Source organism: Catharus ustulatus, chromosome 2, assembly GCF_009819885.2.
Source record: "Catharus ustulatus isolate bCatUst1 chromosome 2, bCatUst1.pri.v2, whole genome shotgun sequence".
NCBI classification, from domain to species: Eukaryota; Metazoa; Chordata; class Aves; order Passeriformes; family Turdidae; genus Catharus; species Catharus ustulatus.
This window is the reverse complement of record NC_046222.1, coordinates 5,090,112-5,105,311: the sequence shown is the minus strand read 5'-3', so window position 1 is coordinate 5,105,311 and position 15,200 is coordinate 5,090,112. Positions and strand designations below refer to the sequence as shown.

The 15,200-nt window shown below is 50.8% G+C and overlaps 1 protein-coding gene across 1 annotated transcript in view; it reads right to left on the bottom strand.

Annotated features, from left to right (window-relative positions):
• BCL9 (BCL9 transcription coactivator) overlaps positions 1–6,045 on the bottom strand; it is a 57,632-nt gene extending 51,587 nt beyond the window's left edge. Inside the window, exon 1 of the mRNA XM_033051333.2 lies at positions 6,008–6,045. The gene's annotated coding sequence lies outside the window, so the exon portion shown is untranslated. The remainder of the gene's footprint in view (positions 1–6,007) is intronic.
• Between the last annotated feature and the right edge of the window lie 9,155 nt (positions 6,046–15,200).

Here is a 15,200-nt window from a genome sequence, read left to right as displayed (position 1 = left end):
TGAAAACAAGTGACAGAAGGCTGGGAAGCAGTGCCTAGTTACCAACCACGGTGCCAAGTGGATTAAATATACATCGATAGATTCAATTACAAAGAGCAGCATGCAAAATGGAAGTGATTGCAGTCAAGGACCCAGGACGGCAAGAAATAACCTCAAAATAAAATCACGGGTTTCCGTAAGAAGAAATCCATGCTTCCAGAACTCGTGGAAAAAGTTCAGCTATCAGTCCCCAGGGTACTGTCCCAGGCCACCCCAGGCTGGGAGGGTGCAGTGACACCCAAGCCCCAAGGGCTAGTGAGAAGCCTGCAGGACTCAAGTTTAGTGCTGGAGAGATCCATATCACCTAATGCTGAGCAGCCCTTTGTTATCACTGTCACCAGAGAAGCTGGAGAGTGAAGTGCAGAGAAAGTGAGCTGCTCTCCTGTGTCCCCCCTCAACAGCTGCCTGCATCTCAATGGGGCAGGGCTGAGACACATCACTGAGTGAGGAGGAGGAGACCTGCTTCACACTTTGGGGATCCTGGGCTGGAATATTCAAGGACACCCTTCCCAGCGTGGATATTCAGCCTTGCATCCACCTGTGCCCTAATGCACATTCTGTTTTGGGGGGCCCTGAAAGTACTGGATTTGGCAGAAGGTAAGGTCAGATCCAGACAGCACTGACAAACTCAGCAGTGGAATACTCCTCATCCGCAGGGGGAACAGGAGCTCACTCTGCTCTCCCTCTTCACACATGCATTTTCCCAGGATTTCAAAGCGTTACGGAATTTTCATTGCCACCTCCATCCTGGACTTATCATGACACGAGCACTGTGCCACGATCAGTAGTAAAGATTTAATTTCCTTCTTCTTGGAGCAAAAATAGAAAGGATAATCATTCAGCACTCCATACACACAGCTGTCACCTGAAAAATGCAGGTGAACACAGTTAAATGGAAAGGCAAGTACCATCTCAGACCATTTTTTGGTACCTGGAGAACTAGACCAGCAGTATTTTGCATGCAAGATTACAGGTCTGTGTGCAGTTGCATTTTCACATTCCATTACTGCAATTGCACACAGCCAGTTACGTGCCTTAGCAGCAGCTTACAAAAGCAATTGCTGCTAAACATACAAAATCCAGCCCCCAGATGCACACGCGCAAGACTAAAAAACTGGTCCTTATTTTTCTGCACAGAAAAGATGTGTATTTGCTGGGCTGCGCCTGCTCCCTGTGCAAACACCACACCAGCACATTTCCCTGCATTTGTATGTTGAGCCACATATTCATTCAAGCTTTGCAATAACCTAAAATGTATACGGCATTTTGCAATTAGAAGCATCCCAAAAATGCAAAAAAGGCCCCAGATTTTGCATAAAAAATTCTTCTCCCAGCAAGCAACTGTAACCACCTCTCCAGCCAGAATGTTTAACTGTCTGCTTAAGGCTCCAGAGAACACAGTGCTTACCCTTTAAGACAGTAAGAGATGAATACTTTTTTTCATTTAAACTATAGGGAGTTTTACCTAGATAGACTGCAATTTCCTGAGCTTGAATCTGGCAAAGTGCCCAGGGCTAAGACCACTCCCCCTTCTTCTTTTGGCAAAAATTACCATGGCGTCCTTAATAGTCAGAAGTAGTTTTTAGGGTTTTGTTTTCACAAAAGATGCTGAGAAAAACCCAGATTGCAAACAAGCAAGCCCGGGTGCTGCAGAACTTCTAAGAACTAGACTGCTGCTCAACATCTGAAGAGTACTATCCCCAAATACTCCACCGAGGGATGGTTCAGTTCTGAGTCACAGGGAAGTGGACTGAATCACAAATAGCCATTCCTGCTAACTGCTCTCACCCCCACCACCCATCCCAAGTTTACAATCCAAGCAGTGACCAGGTTGAGGTTAGCTTGGGAAAGCTGATGAGATCACAGTCTGGGGAGATACAGCCTCAGACAGCCTCAAGATTTTGTTAACCGGCTCCTTGTTCTGCGTGGAGACACGGACAGCAGTTGTTACACCAGGTTCACCATATGTTTATAATATTGTTGTTATGGGAATGCATGTCCAGTCCATGTCACTGGCAAGTTGTGCTGTTTTCTGCTGGAAGGACAAAACAGAATTCACTGTCCAACAGAGCGCCGAGTGTGCGCATACTTCGAGCAGAATTTATCGTCGCATGAGTCACGCTCGGTGCAAAACCACAGGCTTTGTCCGTGGGCTGGTGTGCCGTGGTGTCTGCACAGGCACACACAACCCTTTTGGTGCTGGGCAAGCATTGCCCCACCTCACACACTGCAGCAGGAAGCTCCACAAGAGCTGCTGCCCATCAGAACAGTGCCAGGATCTCAATTTCCACGAGACCTCCAGCTCCACTTCTCACACGGGACAAGCAAAGGATAAATGAACTCAGGGTCACAACTCTGCATAACATAGAAAAAATACTTGCTTCCCCACGTGTCCCAAAATGGTGTTTAGGGCAGTGAGTTGGTTTATGGGACACAGGAGTTACATGTTTGTGTGTGAGAGACTGTTGTCAAAACTACGGTGCCTGGGCTGCCTGCACCCTTAGGCACAGGGCAGGGAGCACCAGTGGTGTTCCCATCTCCAGTGGGCAGGAGCAATGCCAGTGGCTCAAGTGGTTCTGCCATGCAGAAGCAGCACTGAATAACTACTGCTGAGGAAAAATCTCTTGTCTGATAGCCTCCAACAAAATTCAGGCTGAAGGAGTGAAATGCATTTTGTTTACTGCCAGGCCCACCAACTCCTGAGCTGCCATTGAAGACCCCTGAAGCAAGAGCAGCTGACTGGAACAGCACACCACCAGCTCAAAGGAAAACTGATTTAGCCACTTACACTCCTTCTAGACATCAGCAAACAGCATAAGAAATGGCCAACTCCCCTCCCCGCCTCCACCCCCCCCAGCCCTGAAACGTTGCCATTTTTTGTCCCCGTCTCCATGCAGCTCGTCACATCCCATGCCGTAGTTGAGGAACGCTGTGCAGGGTTTAATTGTGCACACGTTCTCCGAGGAAGGGCGGCATGGGATGTCCACAAAGGAGCAGAGGCAGGAGGCCAAGGCTGGTTATTGGCCTCGAGTCATACTTGCTGATTGGCGCGTCAAGGATTTTAAAGTGCATAGCTGATCAGATCAGCAGCTTGTCCTAGAAGGAGAAAAGTGACATAAAATATGCACAAGCCTTCCTTCTGTCCTGACAGCAGGTTGAGTTTTCAGATGATGTGGAAACAGCAGCCTGCTCTCCTCCCCCCAACATGGTCTCCTCTCCCGCCTTTGCTGCAGCACTGCTTGCAGTCTTGTTCCTGACTCCAGAGGCTCTGCTCCCTCCCCAGCCTTCATGCCAAGGCTCAAACTCTGGCCAAGGGGCTCCATGCCACTGTTTTTATGCCCACTCAGCCCTTGGCCTTTCTTCTCAGCATGCCAAGCAGGGGCTCATTAGTGTTCCCTGTTGTTAAGCTTTTGTGTCTCAAGCCCGTCCAGAGCCAAGCTGGAACAGAAAGGCCATCAAATCCCCATCCAGGAGGGTGCAAAACTTCCCTGTGCTGCCAGCCCAGCTGGAATTCAAACAGGTGATGCTGGAGAGGAAAGGTGGAGCGTGCACACGTGTGATCTGCATGTATGGGAGCAGCCTTTGAGCTCTGCCTGCAATGAGCTGATGCTGCTTCAGCTTCTTCTCAGAGAGAGTGACCTGGGGTACATTTGAGCTGAGATCTGTCCTCTGCACGTGTGTAACATTTTATTTGTGCAGGAGAGACGCCTGTGGTATGTCCCTGCTCCATCACGGGAATGCTGCCATGAATGGAAAGGCTAAAACATGTCACACACTGGTTTCTAAGTCTCAGCCACCTCACATGCAGTTGGTCCTATCGCAAAGTCGGCTGTCATACACGACTGCTACCAGGCTGAGGGAATAAACTATCCTGTAAACTGAGGAAAACACAAGAGCTGGGCCCTGTCTGTGCAGGAACCAGGCTCACAAGATGTGAACATTGCCCCTCAAGAGGAAGGATGTGCGACACAAGCAGGTGTGACTGCACAAACTTGGTGTTTCCATGCGTGTGGAGGTGCTGGGTGTGTGGAAACATCAATAAAGCAATAAAGGTTTATTTCATCCCCACACTTCTCACAAGAGACAGGCTACTTTCTCCTTGCTGCTGTCAGATTACAGCAAAATTAACAGATATTTACAGAAATATTTCAACAGAAGGCCCCTCTACCAGAGAAGTCACCTATGGAAAAGGCAAGCCTCATTCTCTCAAATCCAATTCTTGCCCAAGTCACAATCACTTCACCTACAAAAATCTCTTCCCCCCCACCAAATGCCCCAAACTCTGCCAAGTCAGAAAACTCAACATCTGTGTTCTTCCATACTGGAAAGTCCTGCTGCATCACACTTAGCTTAGCTGTGCTTTAGCTTTGCTGGTGCCCTGATTCAGTTTAAAATTTCCCCTCTTTTTAAAGCCCTCCAAAGGAGACAGTCCAAGGTCTTCCTTAGACATCCTTCCTCCCTGCTCCCCCATCTGTCTACATCCCCTCTCCACAGATTTTTTCACCCAGCTTCAGAACCATAGGTGCTGGAGCCGCCTCCTTCTTCTCCCCAGGTCCAGCTGCCTAGAACAGGCTTTTTCCCTCCCTACCTCATTGCCTGATAAGTCTCCTTTCAAACATGATCTGATACTTCTCCCTCTCCTGTGGCGACAAACCTCAGAGTCTCTCTCCCTGCTTCTCACATACCTCCATCACTGGACTGACTGTAAGGCATGTGGGATAAAGGTATCATGGAAAACGCTACAGCAAATCACAGGGTTTTGCTTTGATTCTTTTCCTGCTTATTTATTTATTTTTTGAAGGGAGGTAACAAGTCAGAGAGAAGCTGGCTGAGATTTCTGCCGTACATTTTTTTTGCAGCAGCAAGATCCTCCATCTTCCTTGCTGGATTGAATAGGGTCTCAGGACAATTTAGACTCCCTCCCCCATCTCCCATTCCTGCTCATATTCTTCAACACATGATGCTCTCCTCCCAGCCTTGACTGGGAAAGCACATATCCTCACTCTCTCCCCCTCTTCCAGCTCCTGCCTCGCATAGGTTGTGCCAGGACATTAGGATGACGAACATTTGTGCAGCTCAGAATCTTGTAGGTTATTTTTTAACAAAACAACTGGAATCAATGAAACCTGAATGACGGCACACGACTAACTTAAAAGACCTCGTGAGGATGCACCTAGCATTTCAGGAGGCTTTCTGTGTTTCATGCCACAAGGAAAAAAAATGTCCCTCCGAATTTAACCAAAGCCAGTACCGATACTGCGATAAGCCCGGGTGTGAGGAGCAGGGATTCTCTCCCCTTCGCCTTTTTTCTCTTTTTTTTTTTTTTTTGGCTCTTGCACATTATCACCTCACCAACATTAGGATAACAGCTACAAAACCTCCGGCAAGAGAGCAAGCAAGCAGGCTTCACATTGCTGCTCTCACGCCGAGCTCGATATTTACTTGCTGATAAACGGCAACTGTAAATACATCTCATCTAATCTCCCGACATCCAGGAGGGGAAAAAAAACCCCACATCTCCCATCCCCGCGGCGATCTGCCTGGCTCCGGAGGGAGGCAGCGGGATGGAGGGCTGACAAAAGACCCCGGCTTTCCACCCTCCCCCGCGGGGCTTCTCCCGGGGCGCCCCGGGCTCTCCCCCCGCTCCCTCCCGGACCCGCCACCCCCATAAAAGCCGCCGGGACTGAAGCCAACAGGTGGAAGGCGCTTTTTTTGTCCCTTCCGCGCCCGCTCCCGGGATCCCCCCGCCGGCGGCGAGCGGGGAGGGAACCGAACCCGAGCCAACCGAGAAACTGAGGCACGGCGGCCGCGGCAAAACTTTGGTGCGCCGAGCCGGGGCGGCGGGGCTGACTGCGGCACACGCGGCCGCCCCCCGCCCCGCGGCAGCGCCGGGGGAGCGGCACGGGCGGGGAGCGGCCCCGGGGGCGGCGGCGCCGGCTCGGAGCCCCCGCCCGCGGCCGGCGCTTACCTGTCTCAGGCGGCGAGGGCGCGGGGCGGCATGGCGGGGGCGGCGGGGAGCGGGCGCTGCGCCGGGCGGGCGCTACGGCAGCATCGGGGCAACTCACGGGGAAGCCGTGCCGGGCCTTTTGTCTGCGCGGGGCGGCGGGGCGGCGGGGCCGCCTCCCCCCGCGGGCGCCGCGGCGCTTGGTACGGCCCAGGCATTCATGCCAAGCGGCTTTCACACATGGAGGCTTGTCTCCAGCGGCTGCTGACAAGCCACAAACAAGGCGGCCCCCTCCCTCCTCCTCCTCCTCCTCCTCCCGCCTCCCTCCTCCTCCTCCTCCTCCGCCGGCCTCCTCCATGCGAACTCCAACTCCGGTGACAGGCGCGGGGCAGGGAGAAGGGCGCCCGCCGCCTCCCCAGTGCTTTTCCCCGCGGCCGGCAGGGATCGGGGCATTCCGGGCTGCCTGCGGCTGGGAAGGCAGCGCTGAGCCCGCCGAGCAGAGAGCGCGGGTCCGCCGCGTCCCACCCTCGGCAGCGCCGCCACGAACCATGGCTCCCGGCGTGCGGCTCCTCCAGGATCCGCCGAGGAGCCGGCCAGCAATCCGCCCCGCTTCCCCCGCTGCCAAGGTCGTGCAAATAACCGGGCACGCCGCACGGCGCCGACCCAACGCCGAGGGCCTCGGGGGCAATTTCACCACCGAGGCGAGGGGAAAAGGCCAGGGAGAAATCACAAAAAACCAAGCGCTCGTGGACTCCCACGAATTTTTGCAGCCGCCCATTGCTGTGAACAGAGGGAGAGCCCAGCTGTCCGGTGACAATGTCTAGGTGTCACAGTGTCACAAGGCATGGCCAGCTCTTAGCACCCGAGACAGCCAAAAAGGGCCTGGCCCAACAGCGGAGCCACGTTGGGTCGGACTTGCGGAGGTTTGAGCTAAGTTTGTTCAGTGACTTCAGCCCAGAGGGTTCCCTGGCCATGCCGGTTTGCACGGCCTCCATCCAGCACCAGCCAAACCAAAACATAGCCCCTGTGAATCATTAAACTCTGCTGCTTGCGTACGGGTTCAGCAGGGTTCAGTCGGCCCAGAAAGCAAACCACATGACCGACTGTCATAAGTTTCGTAACAAAACCACAAAACTCAATCTCAAAAAACACATCCCTGTCCAGGGATAACAAAAGAATTTTTTTTTTCCCTCTGAGTCTCAACAGTAAAGGTCTGTGGAACCCAGAAGAGTGTTGCACAAGAATCAGTTGGCTTCATTTAATAAAAGTAATTATAATAATCATAATAATCACCAGTTGGATAGCTTTTGTTGTCCAACAATCTCAAAGACATTTTACTAATCCAGACAAGTATTTTTATCTAAATTTAATAAGTGATAAAACATTTGGGCAGATGAAGTGACCTACTCAAGGTCATCTTCTGAACCTGTAACAGAAGGGACAATGCACATTTTTGAACTCGAGTGCTCAACAGAAAAATCCACTTCCCAGAAACTCCTACAATTCCCCCAAAACTCGAAAAAGTTTTATTCAAGTCACAGTTTTGCTGAAAAAGATTTAACCAGGTGTAATTTGTAGCTTGGATACTAGGACAGATGCAAATTAGGTTCTTCCCAGGAAAGAGAAATAGAGGTCAAGTGGTGTGGAAAGACTGCAACCAAGGTTGACTGAGGAGAAAGGAGAAGGGGAAGAGCAAAGCCAGGAGAGAAGGCTGGAAAATCAGAGACACACCTACAAATTTCCCAGCTGGAAAAGCAGGATAGCTCCTAGAGATCTGGGTGAAAGGTTTGAAGGATCTGTGAAAGATATAAAAAGGTGGAAGAACACAGAGTCTGGAATTTGACCTGCAGGAAAGCCAAATCAACCACTTGCAGTCAGGCACTTGAGAGTTGACTTGGGAGTCACACCAAAGCTTTGGGCACGGTGTCAGTGAACCCCCCAAACAGGCTGCTCAAGCACTCTCACCTTGGCAGGTGCTGGGAGCTGGCTCTGCAGGTCCTCCAGAGAGGATGACTGCCACACTCAGCCAGATTTTGGACAGAGTAGTCATCATGTCCAGCTTCATCTCCCAGTCCGTGCAAAGGTGCACAGGGTTCTGCAGAGCCTGACGTTCATCTCCAGGTTTTGGAGTCTTTAAAGGGAAAAAAGCCTCCTTGTATTGTCACAGGTTGAAACCTGATCATTTCAAGTGTCCACATTCTGCTAATGGTGTGAAACAACTTAAGCTAAGCTTACCTTCTCTGGGAATGGCTGTGCCCAGTGGATAGCCTTTCTCCACTGCTCCAAATCTCCCTTTTTTGAGTCGCTTTTCAGCTTCGATGAAGATGCCTTGCTCTTCCTTTCCAGTCCCTGGACTTCCTAATGCCTAATCAGCTCTGGGTGAGGCCATATCTTCTTGGAACTGCTGAGAGCTGCTGCTCTTGGCAGGGTGGATTTTCCCTCTTCCTTCATTTCCATAACGTTTCCCTTCTGTTTACTTTCCCATTGCTCTCCTCATGGCCGCAATTCAGGACAGCATGTAAGCACATGTTTAATCTCATTGATCTCGTGGCACTCCACGTACGAAGGAAAACGTGGGTCCCTTTGCCCAGCTCCTGCTTAGGAATTTCTGGTTAAAAACACATGAGGTAAAAAGTTAGAAGTGGTCACCCAAGGGTGGACTGGAGCATGGGCTTCCCCTTTCTCTCTGCCAAAAGCTCAGGCTGCTGATTCCTGTGGATGCTTCCTCTCCCGGGTGTGTGTGTGCCCAGGAAAGCCACAATGCTTTTAGGAAAATCATAATGCCTGTGGCAGAAGAGGTGAGCAAGCCCTCTCCAAAACAGCGAGCACCTTGGGACATGCAGACAGGAAAGCCCTGCAGGAGAGAAGGAAGTGTTGGCTGGGTCTTCCATATATCCTCTATGGGGGCTCACAGAGAGTTATGCTCCCCTAGGCAAAGCGGAATTTCATGTCTGGCCTTTCCTACTGCTTAGCCTTGTCAGGTGGGAGCCTTTCCCAGGGAGGTGCAGAACAGAGCCATGGGGCCTCTTTGTCAAATCTGGGGGGTGTGAGGGGTCTGGGCATCCCCAGCACATGACATGAGTTAAACAAGGATTTGCAGGATCACGTTTTGCACTCAGGTGTCTAAACTCCACCTGGGTCCTGCTTTAGGAGACCAGGAGCTTCCCTCTATTTGGCTTATCTCTCAAGTGAGAATTGTGATGTCCCTTTCTTGCACTTGTGTAAATTTAGATCATGGTGGAAGATTTGGGGGGGCAGCAGGAAAAACAACCCCTTTTCACTATGTGCATATACAATGTCTTAAATAAGTCCAACCCCAGCTCTGTGTAGGTGACTGCATGGGATAGGAGAGTCTGACCCCACACACAGGGAATATACCTAAATTTCCTTATCTGCACTGAAGCTGTTCCCTCCTCTACAAATAGATAAAGAATGTGTAAAATAAACCCTATGTTTGTCCCGTTTTCCAAGTCACAGGGTAGAGCAGACACCTCAGAGCACACTGGGCAAACTGTACATATGCAGATCATCTGCACAGCATATGCACAGCAGGTCTGACAATTTTTGGATTCATTAGACATGGTTTGTGAATGCTGTAGAGTTCACCTCCCCAGTGTGCAGTCAACCTATCCTGAATTTCTGGATGCTCAGCAGTCCAACTATCTGAAGGGCCTGATGGGCATGTGGAAATTCTGGATAAGCATATGCACTACTGAGATTTCATCCCAAGCAAATTCCCAGGTGGAGAAAGACAAGATGTCCAAGGAAATAGGCACATGGAAGCTCACAATGCTGAAAAAGAAGGGGTGGTTCACCTGTTCTACCTGTGCAGAAACCATCCATATCTCCTCTGATCTATGCTGCTCTGCCTTGCCCAGCACTTTTCTTCTCACTGAGTGCCCAGGCTGTTCCAAAACCTGCACTTTGGTGTCTGCTCTGCTACCCTGAACTTGCATGGCTTTCTGTGGTTGCCTGTGCACACACATCCTGTCTCATAATGTGTAGACTGCTCTTATTTGCTGCCTGTCCCTCTGTCCCTTGCAGCAAATGTCCTGAAGTGGTCACATTTTGCAGCACTCCGGAGAGTCTTTTGCTCAACCCCATCTGTATTTCCCCTTGTCAATACAGACCATCTAATATCCCTGCTAGAGAGGTTTCATTCCTGGCCAGACCTCAGACAAAATATTCTCAAGAAAATCTCAGGAATCCCATTATTGCCAATTTTCAAGCCATCTGTTATTTTTCTTGAAGTCCCTGGTCTTCAATTCATGGGCTTATGCAAGAAATAATTCACTAAAATATGGAAAGTAACTTTTGTAGCTCGTGAAAGGCTCTGACACTGGAATAGCAGAAAAGAACCCTGAAGTCGTCGTGTGTGTGTGTGTGTGTGTGTATGTTTCCAAGCCATATTTCCGAGCCCATGCCCTGCTTTTCAGGTCCTGTTGCTCTCTGGGGGTGGCAGTGCCCGGGTTTATCCCGTTCCGCTGGAGCAGAGGATGCTCCGAGGAGTGTGAAAGAGGAGAAGGGAGGCTGCGGAGCGGTGCGGCAGAGGTATCCCGGAGCGGACCGAGCCGGAGGGGGCTGTTCCCTGGCAGTGCATTGTTTCCCGGTGGTGTCATGCCGTGAGGTGGTGCCGGCTGTGGTTGTAACCAGCAGGCGGAGCTGGGCTGGATAAACAAGCGAGAGCTATTCATAGCCATGAGGAGGGCAGAGCGCTCCTCTCCTAGCAACACAGCCAGGAGAAGAGCAGGAGAGCTCTGCCCAGCTGGTGGAGAGATGTGTGTGCGAAATGTTGGTGTTCTTCCCTTGCCCAGCAGCTGCTGGAGCCCTCTCACCTGGAGCCGTGCTCGGATTGATCGCAGTGATGCTCTCCCGCAGGTGGTGGCCAGCTCTGTTCCCTGGGGTTTGCTCAGTGAAAATGTCCTTGTCTGGTTTAAAACCACCAAGAGATGAGGATTAAAAGGTGGGGTGCAAACCCGTGCAAGCTCCTAGGAAGGGCTTGAGCAGGGACACCCCTGCTTGCTGCCCATCCCCTTAAATACCCACAAACAGCTGGAGGGCTGCTGCCCTTCCACTGTTCCCTTCTTACCAGTTACACCAAAACCTGCAGGTAGGGTCTGATTTATTTTCTTGGATGTGTGGAGTGAGGCACTGAAACAAATTGTCCAAAGCAGCTGTGGATATCTCATCCCTGGAAGTGTTCAAGGCCAGGTTGGATGGGGCTTTGAGCAATCTGGTCTAGTGGAAAGTGTCCCTGCCCCCTCCCCTGCAGGAGGGTTTGGAAATGGATGATCTCTAAGGTCCATTCCAATCTGAACTCTGTGAAATCTTAGGGCATAGCTCTGGTTGCAGGTATGTGATAAACCCATGGCAGGGGAATTACACCAGGTAAGTGTGCAGAGACAGCTTGCAAAGGAAGCTAGCACACCCAGACATTTGAAAAATTAGGCATGTAGTAGCAAGGTACTGACAAGTGTTCCACACACCTGTAACACTGCCAGTAAATCAAGCAAAGGCATTTGTCAGCTTGTCATTAGGAGAGTAATGAGGTAAGTACAATAGAATTTAGGGCAAGCAATGAGGCCAGCATCCCTCTGCAGTAGATTTGGCCAGAGACAAAGAAGAGTCAAAGTTTAAAAGCAAACAAGACTCCGAGCAGAGGGAGCTCAGTCCCTAATGAAGAGCGTTCCTTGCTCTCACCTCTGCGTGGTGCAGGCTGAATTGGATCTCTGGGAAGGACCGAGGCTGCCTTCATCCTGCTCCTGCCATGTAACAAGAGAGGCAGACACCTCAGGACCCCACACTTCTGATTTCTGCAGTCCACACTCATAACAAATGCCCTCAAACCAGCATACAGGTATTTTGATCTCTGGCAGACCACGACGAGCAGATTGCTGACATACAGTTTTCCAGCAAGGTTTCAATGTGTGAATTGAATAAATTGTTGTGAATTTGGAACAAAAAAGGAGGGGAAAAAATCAGAAGCTCAATTACAATGTCTATCTGAAAGCTGCATACTAGGCCTCCAGAGCTCTCACAAAACATGCCACCACTTGAACTCCAGGAGTAATTAAATTTTATGGAGTTTGGCGAGAAGAGAGGGCCTCAACTCATAGTTTACCATTTGGTTACAAACTACTTGTTAAATAGCAGAAGAATTATCAAATCCAGGAATACTGGGTTCTGCTCCTAGCTACAAGAGCTAGAGGTTAAAACAGTGAAGGGGTCGGTCCAGTCATGTAATTTGGCCCATCCAGATGAAAGGCAGAGTAGCTGAAGGAGTAAGAGAAATGTATTCTAGTCTCAATTGTTGCCATACTGTGCAGCTTTTTCCTTTATTTTTCCATTGCAGGACATTAGGGCATGCAGGAGGTCACAGACTGAAGCCTTTGCCAGCAAGTAAAGTTAGGAAGTGCCCTGTAATGTAAGTGAAATAGCAGTAGGGGAAAGCCAGGGATGTAAGGTGTGCTTCCTCAGGGCAGCCTCCCTGAGTCTGCAGGAAATTCAGCCCGGGACTCTCACTTAATGATCTCACTGATTCAGCTGAAAAAGCAAAAGCCCAGTACAGCTAAGAGAGTACGTGATAGAAACAATGATAAGGCAAGAGAGAGGGAAGAAAAAAGAACAATTGATTTAATGCCTTCTTCATTTGTATTTAAATAAATAAAGATGCCAATAGAAGGCTCTAGGCACCTTACCACACAATTAACACAACCAAAGAGAAACCAAACTATGCACCACTCCCAAGCAGCATGAAATGATTATCCAGAATGTGCTCTGCCACCTCCCAGAGGAAAAAAAAAAAAAAGACTTGCCCCAGCCCTCACAGCCTCTCTCTCCAGAGGGTGACATTTGCAATATGCTTGCCTTGCAGGCATCTGCTGGGAAAAGGGGACAGCACACCCCTGAGAGCCACTGGAGCCCTGCCAGGGACATCGCTGCACCTCTGCCTGCCCATGGCCTGAGGAGACATGAAGTGCTCCTAGTCACTAGCACATTGGAAAGGGATGCAACGTCCTGCTCTTCTTCCTTAGCAGAAAAAACGTTGGCTCACCCAAGCTCCTGTTGACACTGAAGAATATTGCTGGCCCTGGTATAACGAGCTGGAAAACTTCTCTGTCCTAATGAAAAAAAAAAAAAAGGGAAAAAAACTGTAATTTCACCGGCAGTTCTTTCACTAGCAGGACTGTTACAAGCTCCAAGCCATAATGTTGTTAGTGTTTCTCCCACCACCAGGCAGTTTGAATTGTTTCTGTTTCCCATTAGCATCTCTTGCCCAATGCTGCAGCTGCACACACACACACACACACACACACACACACACACACACACCCCTCTCACTGCCTGTGGAGCCAAGGCTGGAGCTGACAGTGCTGCAGCTCCCAGCCCTCAGCTCCAGGGACACAGCCTTCCCCTGCCTGCACCCAGCAGGGACTGCTTCTGCAGCAGTCATGCTCAAATGCTGAGCCAGTCACTCTCAGAGTGCCCCCAAGTCACCTGTGAGTGAATGCTTTGTGCTGCAGGAGGGTCCCTCGTGTCCCCTCTGGCTGGTCCCAGTGATCCCCAGCCCCACCTGTCACACAGAAGCCCCCCAGAAGCTGCAGTGTGCAGGGCAAGCTCAAGGACACACATCAAGCCAGCAAAACAGATCAGGGGCTGGGATGAGATGGGGACATGGGATGTACCTGTGTGTGTTGGTCCAAAGAAACCTAGGAAAGGTGCAGCGTTCAGGTGGGACCCAGAGTCAGAGGGCACAGAGGCTGGGTGCCATGAGTGGGGACAGTGCAGGAATCAAAACTTGATAGCATCGTAGAACCAAAGAATCATAGAAAATGCTGGGTTGGAAGGGACCCATGAGGCTCATCAAACCCAACTCGTGGCCCTAGGCAGGACACCCCAGGAGTCACACCATGTGCCTGAGAGCATTGTCCAAACACTTCTTGAACTCTGCCAGGCCTGGTGCTGTGACCATTTCCCTGGAGGGCCTGTTCAGTGCCCAACCACCCTCTGAGTGAAAACCATTTTCCTGATATCCAACCTAAACCTCCCCTGACTCATCTTCCTGCCATTCCCTTGGGTCCTGTCACTGGTCACAGAGTGAAGGGAGCAGTGCCTGCTCCTCTGCTTCCCCTCATGAGGGTGTTGAAGCCCACAGTGAGCTCTCCCCTCAGTCTCCTCCAGGCTGAACAGACCAAGTGACCTCAGCCATTTGTCAGAAGGCTTCCCCTCCAGTCCCTTCACCATCCTCCTCTGGACACTCTCCGATGGCTTCACGTCTTTTTTATATTGTGGCACCCAAAACTGCCCCAGGACTGGAGGTGAGGCTGCCCCAGGACAATCCCCTCCCTTGCCCAGCTGGAAATGCTGGGCCTGGTGCCCCCAGTACAGAGATGTCCCTCCTGGCTGCCAGGGCACTGCTGGCTCAGATCCAACTCACCATCAACCAGGACCCCCAGGGCCCTTTCCATGGCCCTGCTCTCCAGTCTCTCATTCCCAGGCTGTCCACACAAGGCTTGTCCTGTCCCAGCAGCACAGTCTGGCACTTGCTATTGTAAATCTTCATACAGTTGGTGATCACCCACCTCTAATTTATCAAGGTCTCTCTGCAGGCTCTGTCTGCCCTCGAAGGAGTCAACAGCTCCTCCCAATAGTCTTGTCAGTGAATTTTACTTAGCATTCCTGCCAGTCCTGTGTCCAAGTTGTTAATGGCAATACTGGAGATCACTGGTCCCAGAATGGAGCCAGCCTGCTGTCCCCCCACTCACTGTAACTCCTTGTGCCCAACCTGTGAGCCATTGCTCACCCACTGTGTAACATCCATCTGTGTGCTGGACACTTTGTCCAGGAGGAGACTGTGAGAAACACGATCAAAAGCTATGCTGAAGTCCAAAAGGGCTGTATCCACTGGTTTTCCTGCTAAATGGTGTTTGATTGTTGACTTTTTCCTGGCCAGGTCTCAGGCAAATTAACAACTGCAGTTGCTGGAAAAAAAAAAATCTCTGCTGCAGTAAAGGCTCTCTGCTGTTGTGCTTCTGAACTACCTGCTCCAGACTGAGCATGAGCTGTATCCAAACCATCTGGGTGATGCAGAGGTGCTGTGGGGCAAGCTCAGACTGGCATAATGCACAGTTCTGAGCACTGGACAAGAGAAAGAGCTTGCCATGGGAAGGACCAGTGTGTAGCTGTAGATCTGGTGTGCAGAGGAGTGCAGCCTCCA